The 18,322-nt window shown below is 35.5% G+C and overlaps 1 pseudogene; it reads left to right on the forward strand.

Annotated features, from left to right (window-relative positions):
- Nucleotides 1–4,467, forward strand: part of LOC132016265 (proteasome subunit alpha type-1-like) — a 136,115-nt pseudogene extending 131,648 nt beyond the window's left edge.
- Nucleotides 4,468–18,322: the final 13,855 nt, after the last annotated feature.

Genomic DNA, 18,322 nt, shown 5'->3' on the forward strand with positions numbered 1-18,322 from the left:
CATTGAGATATCACCTTACACCAGTTAGAATGGCCAAAATTAACAAAACAGGAAACAACATGTGTTGGAGAGGATGTGAAGAAAGGGGAACCCTCTTCCACTGTTGGTGGGAATGCAAGTTGGTGCAGTGTCTTTGGAGAACAGTGTGGATATTCCTCAAGAAATTAAAAATAGAACTTCCCTATGACCCTGCAATTGCACTCCTGGGTATTTACTTCAAAGATACAGATGTTGTGAAAAGAAGGGCCATCTGTACCCCAATGTTTATAGTAGCAATGCCCACGGTTGCCAAACTATGGAAAGAACCAAGATGCCCTTCAAAGGACGAATGGATAAGGAAGATGTGGTCCATATACACTATGGAGTATTATGCCTCCATCAGAAAGGACGAATACCCAACTTTTGTAGCAACATGGACGGGACTGGAAGAGATTATGCTGAGTGAAATCAGTCAAACAGAGAGAGTCAGTTATCATATGGTTTCACTTATTTGTGGAACATAACAAATAGCATGATGGACATGGGAAGTTAGGAGAAGGGAGTTGGGGGAAATTGGAAGGGGAGGTGAACCATGAGAGACTATGGACTCTGAAAAACAATCTGAGGGGTTTGAAGTGGTGGTGGGGGGGGGTGGGAGGTTGGGGTACCAGGTCGTGGGTATTATGGAGGGCACAGATTGCATGGAGCACTGGGTGTGGTGAAAAAATAATGAATACTGTTTTTCTGAAAATAAATTATTAAAAAAATACATCATACACATATATAGTCATTTTTTCTTGTGAACCTATTGTAAATACCACCAGTTGTAACTCATGGCTCATGGAGCACATGGTACAATCTGGCTCTCTGGTTTTCTTTATGTGTAATTCTCTTTGTGAGTAGTGATATATCTAGCTCCCATTTTCTACTATATCTGCTTAACCTCAAAAAATACAGGAAGTGTTTTAGAATTCATAACAAAACTGAAAATCATGCCTTACTAATTAGAATTTGATGTTTGCTTGCAGATTTTCTTTGATATAAAATGTAAGTACTTTAAAATACATATCTCCAGTGTTTAATTTCATATTTTTCATAACTGGATCTGAATAACTCCTATTCAGATATAGAATATTTCATCCCCTCTTATTATTCTCTTGTTTCTTGTTCTTGACAAATATCTCCTCAGAGGTGACCATTTTTAAAAACTTTCTGCACAGATTATTTTTATCTATTCTAGAAATTCCTCTGAATGAAAATGTACATTATGTTCTCTTTTGTTCCTAGCTATTTCACACATCATAAAGCCTTTGATAATCATCCATTTTGTTTTATGGATCAGTGATTTGCTAATTTTTACAATTAATATTCCATTGTATGAATACAGCACAATTAGCTATCCATTCTGCTGTGGGTGGACACTTGTGTAATACTAAGTTTAAGAATATTATAATATTATGGGTAAAGTTGTTATGAACTTCCATAATCAGTCTTTTTGTGGACATCTGTTTCTCTTAGATGAACATGTAGGACAGTACTTTCAAAGTAATATGTTGTCAGGTTATTTTTGTTAGAAAGTGCCCCCCCACCAGCAATATAGGACAGTTACATTTGTGTCTTATCCTTACCAACTTTTGATGTCCATCATCCTCTCACCCTTCTGGTGTTTGAGTAGTGCTACCTCATTATTGTTTTAATTTACATTTTCCTGATTTGATTCATGTTTATGTGATTATTGTTACTTCCCTTTTCTTAGTTTGGAAAATGCATGTTCAAGTCTTTTGATCATTTCCTTATTGATTTTTTTTTTTGTCATTTAACTGTTGAATTGGGAAAGTTCCATTATGTATATGATAAGAGTTCTTCAACAGATATATATGTTATATTTTCCCCTCTGTTAATACCTTGCCTCATTATTTTTTTAATAGTGTATTTTGATAACAGAAAGGATTTAATATTTATATAGTTTAACCTATCAATTGTTGCTTTTGGGTTATTTCAAAGAAAATCCTTATTTGTTTCTGATTCATGACTCTATTTTCTTGTGTCCTCTCCTAGAAGCTTTATATACCTAGCTTTTACATTTAAGTCAATGATCACATCACACTAATTTTTGATAGATGATATGAGATGGGCATGTGAATTATTTCCTGTTTTTGTTTTCCCAAATGGATATTCAAGTTTTCTAGCATCATTTGTTTAAAAAGTTTCATTTCTCCATCAAGTTGCTCTGACACTTTCTTAAAAAGTAAACCAACCATATATGTGTGAATACATTCCTGTTCCATCTGTTTATTTTATTGTGGTATTACACTATTTAGATTACTGTAAATTTCCTGTATACTTGATGCCCAGCTTTGTTCCTCTTTTATTTTAGGTCCTTTGCATGAATTTAAAGTTACTTTGTCTATTTATATTGAAAAACATACTGGTATTATGATTACCTTGAATCTATAGGTCACATTGAGAAGAATGGACATTTTAATGCTGAATATTTTAATGATAAATATATTTATATAAGTTCAGCATATTTTTATTCTTTTTTTCCTTCTGGTTTGATATTTCTATATTTCTATTAAAATAGGTTTCTTACATGGATTTTAAAATATATTTTCCAATTTGAATAAGGCAGATTAGATCAAGCTCTTATTAGCTGCATATTTATTGAAGTAAGGTCTGGAAAGATCTGAGCTGTATGTAGCCATAAGGGACATGTGTTTGTGGGATATGTATGTACAGATGTTTGTAATGGGTATGGATGGAAAAGTGAGGAAGATGGATGTTGAGGACACCTTTATTCAGGCTTCTGTTAAGGAATTTTAGAAGATGTGGAAATACAAAAACAAATAAACACAAAAACACAAGAAACTTTATTTTCTACATTCTGCGCTCTCCTAATGAGACAGCAGGGAAATAGACTCATTAAGAAAGAGAACTACTGTAACTGACAGAATTTTTAAATAAATGAGGAATGATCTGATTGTTGATGTGGAAAAATCAATGAGCCTCACAATTCACACATTAATGATATTTTTCACTAACAGCTATTATAACAGATATTCTTTAAGATTTTAATTGTTTATTTGACAGAGAGAGAGTGAACACAAGCAGGGGGAGTGGCAGGCAGAGGGAGTGGGAGAAGTAGGCTCCCCGCTGAGCAGGGAGCCTGATGCGGGCCTCGATCTCAGGACCCTGAGATCAGAACCTGAGCCAAAGGCAGATACTTAATTGACTGAGTCACCCAGTCACCCCTATAATAGATACACTTGTTTGTGTTGTGAATTTTTATTAGCAGATGAATTATTGCATATAATTCCTTACAATAGCAATTCCCCCAAGAAATTAGTCCACACTATCAACAGCAGAATAGGATAATTTTCCCTATATGTTTATTCTTATGAAAAGTTCATCATGGGGGCACCTGGGTGGCTCAGTGGGTTAAAGTCTCTGCCTTCGGCTCAGGTCATGATCCCGGGATCCTGGAATCGAGCTCTGCATTGGGCTCTCTGCTCAGCAGGGAGCCTGCTTCCTCCTCTCTCTCTGCCTTTCTCTGCCTACTTGTGATCTCCGTCTGTCAAATAAATAAATAAAATCTTAAAAAAAAAAAAAAAGTTCATCACAGGACCCTCCTGAATTCACACCTCTGCAGGAGGCTGCAGCTGGACCCAATCCAGAACCGTGTCTCACAACAAACTGTGACAACAATGTCACAGTTTGGAGCCCTCAGGGCAGGATTCATCAGATTGAGTATGCAATGGAAGCTGTCAAGCAAGGTTCGGCTGTGGTTGGTCTGAAATCAAAAACCCATGCAATGTTGGTTGCACTGAAGAGAGCACAGTCAGAGCTTACAGCTCATCAGAAAATAATTCTCCATGTTAACAACCATATTGGTATCTCAACTGTGGGACTTACTTCTGATGCCGGACTGTTATGTAATTTTATGTGCCAGAAGTGTTTGGATTCTGGGTTTGTATTTGACAGACATGTTCCTGGGTCTCATCTTGTATCTCTAATTGGAAGTAAGACCCAAACACCAACACAATGATATGGCTGGAGACCATATGGTGTTGGACTGCTTATTGCTGGTTATGATGATACGGGCCCTCACATTTTCCAAACCTGTCCATCTGCCAACTATTTTGACTGTAGAGCCATGTCCATGGCAGCCTGCTCTCAATCATCTCATACTTACTTGGAGAGACATATGTCTGGGTTTATGGAGTGCAATTTGAATGAACTGATTAAACATGGTCTACATGTCTTACGAGAAACACTTCCTGCAGAATAGTACCTAACTACAAAGAAAGTCTCCATTGGAACTGTTGGTAAAGACTTGAGTTTGCAATCTATGATTATGATAATGTTGATGATGATGTATCTCTGTTCCTGGAAGGACTTGAAAAAAGACCACAGCCTGCTCAACCTGCTAATGAACCAACAGAATATGAAGTTACAAACCCATCTATATGTGTATTTTCAAATATGTAAGAATGCAGGAACACATACTGATGGCAATAATCTATACTTTGAACCCAAAGATGCAAGGTGGTCTTAGGGTGTGTTTTAGGAACCAGTCCAGGTATGTTTTCCCAGCAACTCATCTGAAACCATATAGTGATGTGCATTTTTCCTTGAGAGGGTCTATATATAATCATTTTCTAGAAAAATATAGTTATCTGTACTAATGTTTCTAGATGAAGAACATAGTGTCTTTGTGGCTTTAAAGACAACTGCAAAATACAATTTTTTACCTGCCGCACCCCCCTCCCCACAAAGTTAATCATAAAGGAAAAAGGGGAGATGGTTTGTATTTAAAAAATGAGGTTTTAAAGACTGACCACCATTCTCAGAAAACCCTGTTCTTCTCTTTCATTTAGGGAATAGCTGGAGGGAAGAGCCCATGAGGTTTTCTATAGAAAAGGCCTGCCAAGTCTAAGCTCTGTCCCTTTGTCTGCTGAATAAATATGTGCTAATCTGCTTGTAGCTTGCCATCATCCTTTCATATTTTTTATGTTTCTTGGTTGCTTGATTTATCTCCACAGCCACAGATATTCTTCATACAAATTTTCATTGACTGAAGTGATACCTGTTCCTAGGCACAGTTGTTGACACACTGCAGGGCTCACCATCATTGTCAAGAGTCCTAGGGATGCTAATGGCTCCACAAATGTAGTTTGCATTGAGCTAGAAGAATAGGGGAGATAATATCCATTTCCTTCATCTCTCCAGGGAGTCAATAGTAAGATTGCAGAGACCCTGATCCAGAATACTCTTTTTGTGCTCCTCTTATGCTTTATGGTTCCTGACATGAGCGGGAAGTTCAGAGTTCAGGTTGAACAAAGTGACTTCCCTGACCTCAAGCCTGTAGCATTCGTCTTAGGACAGTGAAAAATAATTGAATTTTCCATGTAGAAGCATCTGGGTAAACTGCTCATGAGTTGGCTTTGAAAATGAGAGTATAGGGGTGCCTGGGTGGCTCAGTCAGTTAAGTGTCTGCTTTCAGCTCAGGTCATGATCCCAGGTCCTGGGATTGAGCCCCACATCGGGGTCCCTGCTCAGAGGAGAGCCTGCTTCTCCCTCTGCCTGCTGCTCCCCCTGCTTGCATGCTCTCTCTCTTCCTCTCTCACTCTATCTCAAATAGATAAATAAAATTTAAAAAAAAAAAGAAAATGAGAGTATAGAACCCTCAGAGGTATATTGGGAAAAAATATTTTTAAAATCAGAAATACTTTCTACTTAGTCATACATAGTAGCAGCTTACCATTTCACAATTAAACTCTAAGTGGTTATTAACTAATTTTTATATTTATAAATGTACCTTCTTTTTAAAAAATGAACTGACATTTTTACTTGTGATGGCTATAGACCAAAGAGGACGGCTGTGTTTATAGCCAACATACAATCAATAGTTTGAATACACCTTGATTTTCATTCTATTTTATTTTATTGTTTTTAGAATTATTAACTTAGAAACATGACTAAATGTATTAGTTTGCTAGGGTTGCTATAATAAAGTACTACATACTGGGTAGCTTAAAAAGAAGTTTTATTTTTTCACAATTCTGGAAGCTAGATGACTGAGATCACAGGTGGTTTCATCGGAAGTTTCTCTCTTTTGCTTACAGATGGTGCTCTGTGTGTGCACATCCCTACTGTCTTGGTTTCTGTCTGAATTTCTTCTGCCTATAAGGACACCAATCAGATTGGATTATAGCCCCCCCAATGGCCTCGTTTTAACTTAATCACTTCTTTAAAAAGCCTATCTCCAAATATATTCATATTCCAAGGTACTTGCTGTAGGTCTTCAACATATAAATTTAGTTTAAAAACTAAAAGAAGGATGGAAACAAAGAAAGGATGTCTGCATTGCATGTTTCAGAAAGAATCTTCAAGGGATATTGTTGGAGTTGAGAGGTATTATTGTTGGATAAAACCTCAATTCCTTATTTTTAATAGTAAAGAGGGAGCATACAGTATAGTGAGAAAGACTCACCTGGCTAATTTAATCCTGGAAGGAGAGAAGACAGAACTAAACAAAGAATCACCTAGAAAACTACATTTTTGGGAAAACCAGAAGAGTTTGAAGAAATCCACTTTCAATAGTCTCTCTTCCTTGGGTGGAAAATACAAAACCCTAAAATCAGCGTAGTGAAATTCTAGCTCCTCTGAGTAATGACTAGTATAATTCCCCAACAAAGGACTCCAGCAATTAGCTTATCCAAGAATATGCAACAAACTCAAAGGTTATTAACACCAAGATTATAGGTGCATACCATATGATAAAAAGTAAAAAGGAACAGAATTGGCAAATGGCAGTTAAAAAATATTTACCTCCAAATTTTTACCTGGGGACAGATGAAGAAAATGTCTGTATAGAGTAAGAGAAAAAAATTTTAGAAATGCTTGAGCATATAGGAAAGATTGCACTAGAAAGAAGTAAAACATGAGTGGGCTGAACTCAAGAATATAAAAAATTAAAACTGCTAGAAAAGAGATAAAACTGCGATGGACACAAAGGGAGTAGACACAAATGAACATAGCAAATGATTTGGAGGACAGGAATGAGAGAAGCAAGTAAAAGAAAATAGTCATAACTATATGTTAAGAAAAGAATATTATAAACTGTTGAAATCAGGGAAGGGAAATCAGCCATATGTTTCACTAATGTCCTTGATTAAGAACACTAAAGCCAATAACATAGAAAAAAGAAATATTTAAAATTATAATTTAGCAAAGTTTCCCTGATTAAATGTTTGAAACTTCACATTGAAATTCTACCTATTCCTCAAGTAAATTTGACCAAGAATGGTGAAAGAAGGGATATTACCCCTTTAAATTTACAGTGGATAAATGAAAAAGAAAAAGTACTTTTAGGAATTATAGCAAAGATGTCAGTTATAAAGGTATAATGATGAAAAAATTAGGCTGACAGACATCCTCAAAACACAATTACTGAAATACCCTAGATTTACAAGAAACTAAACTATGTTTCAAGGGTTTACACACAAAGCATTTTGGGAAGTATAATAGTAGCAGTTAAACAATTTTAAATATGCAAACATTTAAAAAATGTTTTTGTGAATTCTTCTAGAGGGATACCTACCTAGGGGACAAACTTCAGCAAACCCAAGAAATACTGGGAAAATGTTTTCAAAAAGAAAACCAATAAGCATCAGATACAATTTTCTTTCTAGTGGGGGAAAGACTAAATAAAAATCCTGGGAAGCAGTATAATGTTTATAATGTAAGCTGATAAATCAAATTATGTAACCTCAAATATTGTGGCAAAAAGGGAAAATATTAAAAGTGAGGAAATTCTGTCTATCTTAATAGCTAGAGTCAAATAATATCATATATGGATAGCAAATTAAGTGATGAAATTAGAAGTTTATTGAGTAAGAAAATGCAAATTTAATAATTTCAAACTGAAGTCACAGTAGAGGACAGGAAGAGCCGGCCTAACTTTATCATTGTTCATATGAGGGAAATAATAGAAACTATCACAAGAATTAGAGTTTTAGGGACTTGAGTAAGAAGTGACAGGAAAACCAATGTTGACTAAAAATATCTATGTAGTGTTATTTAAAATATAAATATAGTGGAATGAAAATAATATGGAAGATGTCTTTCAGTTTAATATGTGTCAATGGGCTTAATTCACTGGTTGAACAAAATGCTAATTTTCAGATTAGATGATAAACCAAAATCAATTCAGTGCTATAAAAGAGAGGTGTAGGTAGAACAGTATACTTTAGAAAGCATGTAATGGGAGGAAATGAATACACCATTCAAATGTGCCACTTTGGCATATGGTTAGTTTTGAGGCTGAAGGTAGTTAAGACCAGGCATACTTGGGAAAAGCTTTTCCATCTCCTTTAACTGCCTAAAAGAAGTTAGCTGTATGTATGGTGTGTATGGGTGGGGGCAAGGGGTGTTCTGTACCAGGTAGAGAGCTACTACCAGAGATAACTTCTTATATCAGAAATACTTGTGTGACATGGCAAACACTTTTTGACCAAACATTTGTTCTTTTCATCTTCCTATGAATTGTTTCCCTCCCCTTTGAAGTTCCAGACTCCTATCCCCTTCTTTTTAGCTCAGGATGGTATGTAAGCCACAATTGCCTGACTGCTTTTGTCTCATATTTTTATGGAACTTCTGTATATACAAAATTTGTTTTTCTCCTGTTTATCTGGAATCTAGAATTGTGAGTTCTCCAGCTTTTTTTTTTTTTTTCCTAAGATTCCTTTGGCTGTTCGGGGTCTTCTGTGGTTCCATACCAATTTTAGGATTATTTGTTCCAGCTCTGTGAAAAATATTGTTGGTATTTTGATAGGAATTGAATCTGTAGATTTCTTTGGCTAGTATGGACATTTCAACTATTAATTCCAATTCATGAACATGATTTTTTTCCCCATTTGTGCCATCTTCAATCTCTTTCATCACTATTTTTTGGTTTTTAGAGTATAGGTCCTTCACCTTCTTGGTTAAGTTTATTCCTAGGTATATTGTGTTTTTGGTACAATTATAAATGCAGTTGTTTTCTTTCTCTTGTTGCTACTTTCTTATTAGTGTGTAGAAGGGCAAAAGATTTCTATACATTAATTTTTTATCCTACAAATTTACTAAATTTAAAAACCATGTTTCTTTTGGTGGGGTCTTTAGGGTTTTCTGTGTATAGTATGTCATTTGCAAATAGTGACAGTTACTTCCTTATGAATTCGGATGCCTTTGATTTCTTTTTCTTGTCTGGTTGCTATGGCTAGAACTGCTATACTGTGTTGAATAAAAGTGGTAAGGGTGGACATTCTTGTGTTGTTCCTGATCTTTAAGGAAAAGTTCTCCATTTTTCACTACTAAATATGGTGTTAGCTATGAGTTTTTCGCATATGGCCTTTATGTTGAGGTATATTCCCTCTAAACCTACTTTTTAGAGTTTTTATGAATAGATGTTCAATTTTGTCAAATGCTTTTTCTGCAACTGTTGAAATCATATGATTTTTATACTTCATTTTGTTACTGTATTGTATCACATTGATTTGTGGCTGTTGAACCACCTTGCATTCCTGGAATAAATTTCACTTGATGGTAGTAAATGATCATTCTAATGTATTGTTGAATATGGTTTGCTAATATTTTGTTGAGGACTCTTGCAAATATATTCATCAAGAATATTAGCCTGAAGTTTTATTTATTCATTTTTTTGTAGTGTCTTTATCTGGTATGAGGGTGATGCCTCATAGAATGTATTTGGAAACTTTCCCTCTATTTTTTTTAGAATAGTTTTAGGAGAATAGGTATTGACTCCCCCTTTAAATATTTAGTTGAGAACTCACCGGTGAATCCATTTAGTACTGGACTTTTATTTTTTGGGAGCTTTTGATTACTGATATAATTTTGTTACTAGTAATTGAACCATTCAGATTTTTCTATTCTAGATTCTGTTTTGGATGATTGTATGTTTCTAGGAATTTATCTGTGTCTTTTTAGGTGTCCAGTTCATTGGTATATAATTTTTCATAGTAGCCTCATATAATCCATTGTATTCTGTGGTATTGGTGTTACTTCTCTTTCATTTTTTATTTTATTTGGGTCCTCTCTCTTTTTCTTGATGAGTCTTGCTGAAAGTTTATTAATTTTATCTCTTCAGAAAAACAGCTCGTCATTTTGGTTTTTTTAATTGAAAAATAGCTTTTAAGTATTAACTTTCAGTGTTGATAAAATGGTAGGAAAAGATTACAAATATTGTTAAAAACCTGTATTGTAAAAATAATTCTAAGTATTTTAGACATAGATGTGAAAAATATGAGACTCTTACAGAGCTTTATACCTAGAAATACCTGTTACAAATTGTCTAAATAAAGTTATCTTTGGGGCACCTAGATGATTCAGTTGATTAAGCATCCAACTCCTGATTTTAGCTCAGGTCATGATCTCAGAATCCTGAGTTGAGCCCCAAGTCAGGCTTCATGTTGGGCATGGAGCCTGCTTATGATTCCCTCTCTGCCCCTTCCCACCACCCCCTCAGTCTGCTCCCTTTCTCTCTTAAAAAAAAGTAAAAGAAAAAAAATTTTTTGATGCTTATAAAATTATAACTATAAAGATGTTTCTGAAAATAAAAATAGAAATACTTTCAACAATGGAAAATGTAATATGTTACTAATAAAATACTAAATACCAAATGTTTGACACTTTGACTTTTAAACTATAGGTAACAGGCACTTGGCTAATAAGGTGACCTTTGATTTTAAAAAATCTACACTTAAAATATTCCCATTAGTGACCTGTTAAACTGTTTGAACTTACCTACCTTGATACTTCCTTATTCTTTCTCAATTTAGTCTCCACTAAATTTGACTTCATTTGATCATTTTATTTCCCTATTCCATACAGATTGTGAGTCCTTTAAAACAGAAAACTTAAGAAACAAAACAGAGGATCATAGGGGGAAGGAGGGAAAAATAAGACAAAAGCAGAGAGGGAGACAAACCATAAAAGACTCTTAACTATAGGAAACAAACAGTGTTGCTGGAGGGGAGGGGAGTGGGGGGAGATGGGGTAACTGGGTGATGGACATTAAGGAGAACACGTGATATAATGGATACTGGGTGTTAAATACAACTGTTGAATTATTGAACTCTACATCTGAAACTGAGGATACACTATATGTCAATTAATTGAATTTAAATAAGATTAAAAAACTAGAAAACTAATTAATTTCTATACAACTGTCCAGCAGAAGAGTTAGTACACTTTAGACATTACATAAATGTTAAATGAGTAAATGGAAAATCAAATTCTAAAGCTCAAAAGAAGAAATACACAGTTTAGTTTGGTGATGAGAAATTGAATAAAGGAGATAAAACCCACATTTTAAAATTGATGAGGTAGGGGCGCCTGGGTGGCTCAGTGGGTTAAGCCACTGCCTTCGGCTCAGGTCATGATCTCAGGATCCTGGGATCGAGTCCCGCATCGGGCTCTCTGCTCAGCAGGGAGCCTGCTTCCCTCTCTCTCTCTCTCTACCTGCCTCTCCATCTACTTGTGATCTCTCTCTGTCAAATAAATAAATAAAATCTAAAAAATAATAATAATAAAAAATAAAATTGATGAGGTTTATGAAAGGTAAACAACAGAGTCATAAGAATTAGAATAACCACCAGTATGGAGGATTGACTCAACAAATGACATTTGATAGCTCACTTAATTGTCTCTACAATTGAATGATGTAGGTGCAAGCTACAGGCATTAGAACCAGCTTTTAAGTGAAGAGTCTGTGGCAAAGGGGAATTTAAAGATTTACCCAAGGTCACAAGATGTCGCCATGGAGCTGGGGTTTGTACCCAAGCAATCCGGCTCTAGCATCTGGAGTGCTAAAATTCTTAGAAAACATTCTAGACTGTGGGACAAAGAAATGAGTTACTATGCAAAGGCACAGAAGCATAAGGTGTGTAAGGGGAGAATTCAGAGCAGATTCCAGAGGCACTTACTGAGTAGCTCCTTAATGAGACACACAGTTCTGTCTACTGGGTAATACATGTGGATGCGAGACAACAGAAATTAGAAAGGCAAATTGAAACCTTTGGAGATTTTAAAAAACTAATAAAATGAGACATTTGAAAGTGGGAGTGAAGTAAAGTATCCAAATGCATTATGTAAAATTATACCTACACATAAAATTTGCATCTGCCAAAAAATAAAAATTTCACCGAGATTAAAAGTAATTTAACATTTTGAAAATTTCCAAAAGAAGTAAAAAGAACAAAACTGTGTGAACAGATTGGGGCATCTGTTGAACTTTTAATTAAAGCTTTTGATTTTGAATTTTATAAACATGTTTTTTCTCAATATTTTCTCACGATTCATATGTTTGCACATCTGTTTGTCATCTGCTTTTAACACTATACATGACACAAATATTGAATTACAGAAGCAGATCACATATAATACATTTATAAATGTCATTTATACCAAATGTCAGGGAAAATGAAGTAAATGAATGGTTGAGTAAATTGTATGCTTTGCATCTTTATATTTGGTTCGAATGCAACATCAATAAAGATGGGAAACAAGTTTAGGATAACTGGTAAGTTAACTATCTTAGATCATTTTTTATAGAGATCTATGTTTTAAGAAATCTTTTATCTGACATAAGCAATGGCTAGAACCAAAGGAGAATAATTAACTAGGCTAACCTGTAAGTGGAAATTTTTTTGCAACTTCAACTTTATATTTAAAATAATAGATACTCCTTTAGTCCCAGTCATTTATGGGACATTAATTATCATCACACCCGTTTCTGGGTTCTGGTCCCTGTTCTGATATTTACCAGCATCCATGACATGACTGGTTAAATTCTTAGTGTAATGTTGAATAAGTCACTTTATATTCTAAGCTTTGGCACAATTTTATGTAATATGAGCATATATTACACATTCTTTCTATTTTGAGATGATTTGATGCCTTCAAATACCTGCTTTAAGAGAATGGATGAGATTTTCCTAGTAATAGTAATACTATCTTAACAACTTTAAGTGTTTGTTCTACTCAGACCCTTTCAGCTGGGTATTTACTCTGCTGATATTGTCACATATCCAACTCGAAGTGAAAACATAATAGTTCTGTACCTTCATTCTCTAACAAATGAATTTATAAACATAAATTTATAAAGCGCTTTACATAAAGGACACATTGTTCTTTAAGATATGGCCAAGATACGCTAGCTCTATTATTAATCTGGTATCCAGAAACAATTATTTTTTTTTAAATTTTTATTTATTTATTTGACAGAGAGAAATCACAAGTAGACTGAGAGGCAGGCAGAGAGAGAGAGAGGGAAGCAGGCCCCCTGCTGAGTAGAGAGCCTGATGCGAGTTCCATCCCAGGACCCTGGGATCATGACCTGAACCAAAGGCAGAGGCTTTAACCCACTGAGCCACCTAGGTGCCCCCAGAAACAATTCTTATAAACTCTTAAAACTTTGGTATTTTCTGGGAAAAGTGGCTATTATGCCATGTGTGCACCCACTCTGTTAGAGGGATCTCTAATTAGTGACTTCTCATTTACAAAATGGTTTATTTGCAAACCATTTGTGTCAGCTGCATTTTGATACTGAGACTACCCCCACCAGGGAAATGTGAAATCCCTATGTGAAGGTAATAGTGAATGCAATATAGAAATTGGCATAGCAAGCACCTTGTCAATCTGACCCTGACAGTCCAGACATATTGATTGGCTAGTGCTGGCAGAAGATTAAGCAGCCAGGACAGGGAGGCAAGTGCCGGCCTGGATAATACAATCCATATGTTAATGTTTCTTTCTTTAAATTATGCACCAATCTGCAATGACTGCTGTTTGGGATTGTGAGTTGAACTCACAGAGACTGTAAAATGGAAATTGCCTCTAAGTCCCTCCTAGAAGTAGCAATAAAGTTACATTAGGCCTGAGGTATCAGAGGAAAAATTGCCGTCACCAGTACTACAATTTATAGCTATCTTTGCCATGGCAGATAAATCCATGTTTTTGACTTCGTGACCACTGAAACATAAAAATTAAACCTTTTAACCATGGTCAGGCCTTTTGTCCTAAAGAGTAAAAGCCAGCAATGATTGCTATCAGGAAACTATTTCTAACCATCATTTCTTGGGGAAAGAGACAATTTTTAAGCATGTCTGGAGTTTTATTTACAGTTAATTGGATACTCCATAGTAAAGACATCATGAATTGATTTACGAAAAGAGCTTCCAGAGAAGGCCTGTGGCTCTGTGCCTTTGATCTGAGTGTGCTTTGTTTTTATTATTGTTGCTAATGCATTAGATGAGGACACTTTTGTTGATAATAAGCTTAAAAGACATTTACTTTACTTTACTTACATGTTCTTAGAGGATGTTGGAACAGAATTTTGCTGAATGGCTTGGCTACAAATCAAATACAGCATCAAATGCTTCCTTGAGACTCTTCAGGGAATTTAGTAGAGCAGTTAAGTACAACTGAGCTTAAACCTCAGTTGAAAAGCTAAAGAATACTACCATTCTAAGAAAGTATGTCCTGTAAGTTATTAGTTTTGCCAAAACAAATGAAAGAGACCCTGAGATGATTATCTAGATACTATATACATATTTATTTTTTTTCCTCATCCCTTGAATAGGGGGTTCTAGTTAAAATTGGGAAGGATTAAAAGATTATTTAGTGTGTTTTTCCACATAAGTATCAAAAGAAAATTAGGAATGCCTGTCAGAATGCCTCAACAATCTGGGTGATAACCAGGAATAAACAAAATGAAGGCTATATATGTCCAAATTTTAATTCTGAGCATGACTTTTAAAATCCTTCAGCTCTTCTTAAAAACAATGAAATTGGTCTTTGAATCTTAAAGCATTTTAGTTTTCCAGAGGGGAAAATATGAAAATAGGAAAGGATAGCAGGACACATGTTTAGTGATGAAAATTTTGCAACGTTGGGAGAATTGACATGAATGCCTAGGGGCTCGGGACATAGATGTAGAGAAAATCCTTAGCTTTCATACAATCCACACTACATTCCTTAAAAAATGATATCCTTGAATAGCTATTTTCTATATTTGCCCTAAAGACTCTTCTGTGCTACTATACATTGACACCACCTGACTGTGATTGACTTTGAGAAGCATCTCCTTTCTTTCTACAACAGGATATGAACAAAATGTTTGCTTATTTTATTATACTTTGCCCAATTTGCTTTATATTTAAAATATATAGGAACTCCTGGCTCAGTCAGTTAACCATCTTGTGGGAAAAAGCATGTACAAAAGGCATATAGAAGAAACAATAATACTTTCTGGTGGAAAATAAGATTAAAAACCACAGTCGTTAAAAAAATAAAAAATTAAAAAAAAAAAAAAAAACCACAGTCGTGATCTGGTGAACACAATTACTAATACTGGGCTGTTCTCTAGACTGATTTGCTGCTTCTACTAGTGATTATAGAGACAAGTTACAGATTCCTGTAGAGTAAAGCCCTGATAGGTTTTGTTTTGTTTGTTTGTTTGTTTGTTTGTTTTTCTCTCTTTGTGATGTAAGTGCCTGACCGAAGCTTTGATTGCCTGGACATCCATTTCATAGAGACATCCATTTTAAAGATGGCTGACTTGAATAAACACATTGCCCAGCCACTTGACTAGATAAAGAACCAATCAACTTCTTGCACTGAGGCTCCCCTGTTTTAGAAATCTTGGTTGATTTTTGATAACCCATTTGGGCCACTTACTTTTTTTCTTCCCACACTTTAAATTCCTGCTCTTATGTTTCACATTTAAAGAGTAAGGCCATGAAACTCTAGTCCCCCACCCCTGACCCCGGGACACACAGGTGCTTGCTGTCACATGCACCCTGCATCTCTCCATCCATGACCTCACTGTATAGCCACAGGTGGCTGTGTGAGTTCCAGGTCTTTATTTTTTTAAGGTCCTTGATGGTTGTTGCTGAAAAGCATCTTGCATCATAAGAACTACAAAGGTTGGTACAGTTTTAACTTCGGTTTGGAAAGGGGAGATATCTGTGGGAAGCTCATCAGGGCCCAGGAGAGTGCTCCCAGGCATTCCTAGCGGATAGGGGAGAGGGTAACTACTGATAGGGTTGAAACCTGCACAAAGCAGTTCCCTATCGCTTCTAAGTTCCTGTCCATTCTTCCAAAGAGGCTCCATTGAGAGAAAATCTTGTGTGGTGAAAATCAGTCTTTGGAATCAGCCTTTGTTATGGAAGCTGGTTTGCTGTCTAAGTGGCCTTGGATAGTTATCTCAACCTCTCATGTTGTGATTTTTTTAATACATTTGAAAGTGTGTAAACACTTAGTAGTCTACTGAGAAATGTTGATTTTATTTTTATTTTGCCAAAAGTCTGTTCATTAGCTCTGATTCATTCCTTACCCCAAACTTCCAGACCTCATCTGACAAACCCTGTCCTAAATCAAGGCTAAGACTCTACCATCTACTCAAGGGTACAGGAATTTGCTGTTTATGGCAGGAGCCTGCCTACATTTCTACCATTAAATGCTGCCAAAATGCCTATATGACCTGACATTGCTTTCTGCTTGATGATTTGCTTGCATTCCATTAGAGCCTCAACTTCCTTCAGACAGTCCTTGTTTTCATTCCTGAATGTCTTCATCTAATCAGTTTCTGAGTCCCACAGTTGCATGCTTAGACATATCTCTTAAAGTAGGTTTTCGGCCACCTGAGCCTTGGAGGAGGTAGAAGAAGGTTGATAAAACCTGAATGGGTTTTATATATAATCATCATCATATGATGCTAATCATATATATGATAAATACTTTAGCATATATGATATGATCATATATGATTAACATGTGATATTTTTTATGGTTTTCTTTTTATTTTTTTCCTTTTTATTTATTTATTTGACAGACAGAGATCACAAGTAGGTGGAGAGGCAGGCCAAGAGAGAGGGAGAGAAAGAGCGAGAGAGAGGAAGAAGCAGGCTCCCCACTGAGCAGAGAGGCTGATGCGGGGCTGGATCCGAGGACCCTGAGATCATGACCTGAGCTGAAGGCAGAGGTTTTTACCCACTGAGCCACCCAGGCGCCCCTTGATGGTTCATTTTATTAATCTATTTTCCATCTATATCACAAACACCTAGTGTTTCTGGCACAGGAATGATAATGACCTTTGGAATTACAATGCAAAATCACACAAAGAAAAATCTTGAGTGTTTTTAAAGTAGCCCTAGTTATTTCTTTATAGGCTTACTTAATCTCCTGCTTAAATGAAATATCTTTCAAACAGGTATTTTATGAAAATGACATTTTGGCATGTGTATATTCTCATTTTCTCTCATCTGATATGTTCTCAATTTTTAAATCAAAACATGTCTTTGCAACTCTCCAAATCTTAGGTTCAATGTCATTTATGAACTTGAAGTTTTTATTTTTTTCATTGTTCATCACTGTCAAAAGAAACAGATAACTTTAGAATATCAAATTTAATGAAGTTCACCCTGAAATTTCTTATTCCCAAGAATAGGGCACAGGCTGTGTAAAACAAGAATGTGACTCTTCTAAAGTATCAGTCAAAGATGAAAAGCATAAAACCCATGATATCAGTTATAGCCAACTTAATGCTGACATTATAGAGAGGTTTATTCTAGCTGAGCATTGATAGAGGACAGTCAGATGCAAAGTGTAACCAAGGTGGATCCAGCGGTCCATTTCTTGAAAGAGAGCTCTTTGGAATGGAGAGTGACTTGATTCTGAAGGAAGAACCTCAGTTACTGCAGTGACATTAGTATCACTTGGAAAGATTTTTTTTTTTTAATTTCTCATTTTAAGAAATGACGTATCTTTTTCTTTCCAAAGCATTATCCTTTTCACACTTACTTAATTTCTTGATGAGCTAATGAAAGAACATAACACATGACTATATCACCTGGTTTTGAGGTTAAGTTTCTTACCCTGGTGTTGGAATTGAAAGTCACATCATTTTTAAATCCCAGTTATGTGGCTTTGCTGCTGTTGGAAAGGCTGAGGGTGTAAGATAACCAGATCAGGCAACTAAGGCATAAAAATAGGGCATAAAAATAGAACAGCAGACAGATGGAATGGTTCAGGAGCCCAAATTTGCCTGTTACATCATACTTGACAAGAAAATAATTCATTAGCATTAAATAGCTAAATTTCTTCAGGCTTAAGTTGGCAATAATTAGAAACTGGGGATTCTTAGCAATGTTATCAATTTTTAGAATTCTCTATCTCAAAAATGTATTTATCAGCATAACTGACTTAAAAAGCACATTTCTGATATGCTATTTTGGGTGACTAAAGTACTTAGCTGGCACTGCTTCTCCAGAATATTATT

Source organism: Mustela nigripes, chromosome 4, assembly GCF_022355385.1.
Source record: "Mustela nigripes isolate SB6536 chromosome 4, MUSNIG.SB6536, whole genome shotgun sequence".
Lineage (NCBI taxonomy): Eukaryota > Metazoa > Chordata > Mammalia > Carnivora > Mustelidae > Mustela > Mustela nigripes.